Source organism: Limulus polyphemus, unplaced genomic scaffold (genome assembly GCF_000517525.1).
Source record: "Limulus polyphemus unplaced genomic scaffold, Limulus_polyphemus-2.1.2 Scaffold1079, whole genome shotgun sequence".
NCBI lineage: Eukaryota > Metazoa > Arthropoda > Merostomata > Xiphosura > Limulidae > Limulus > Limulus polyphemus.
In genome coordinates this window covers 1-913 of record NW_013666689.1, presented here as the reverse complement: position 1 = coordinate 913, position 913 = coordinate 1, and positions in this window count along the sequence as shown.

The window sequence follows — 913 nt, the reverse complement described above, 5'->3', positions numbered from 1 at the left end:
CTGCTTCAAACTTATCATGTATGCATACCACTCAAAATCAAAATGTTATCATGATTGAATTAGAAATTATCTGGATAGAGGACTGCAACCAAAAAAGAATTCCTTTAAGCACTGATCTCATAAAAGAAAAAACATTAAGTCACTTTTCAATCTTAAAAGAAGAAAATTCCAAAGACGAGACAAAGGAGTTCCATGCTAGTGCTGGATGGTTGGAGAAGTTCAAGAAAAGAACTAGCCTGCACAATGTAAGAATTACAGGGGAAGCAGCTAGTGCAGATAAGGAAGCTGCTGATGAATATCCTGAAGTTCTGAAGAAAATTGTGGAAGAAGGAGGGTATTCAGATGAACAAATTTTCAACGTCGACGAGACGGGGTTATTTTGGAAAAGGATGCCTTCCAAAACTATTCTGGCCAAATCTGAGAGTTCCCAGTCAGGATATAAAGCTGCAAAGGATAGACTAACCCTTTTATTGGGCGGCAATGCCAAAGGAAATTTGAAATTAAAGCCTATGTTGGTTTATCGAGCTCAGAATCCAAGAGCTCTTGAAGGTATAAATCAAGGACAATTACCAATAATATGGAAATCTAATAAAAAAGCATGGGTAACTAAAGCTTTGTTTGAAGAATGGTTCGTCAAGTATTTTTGTCCAACGGTTGAAGACTTTTGCCGAAGAAGAAATTTAGATTTTAAAGCTTTGCTTATTTTAGATAATGCCCCTTGTCATCCTTTTGGTCTCGATTCAATGTGCAAAAATATCCAAGTGACATTTTTGCCTGCAAACACTACCTCTTTATTGCACTCAATGGACCAGGGCATTATCGCGACCTTTAAAGCATACTACCCGAGAAAGACTTTCAAGCAAGCCATTCAAGCAACATCTGGAGAGAATTCTATGACACTAGTTCAGTTTTG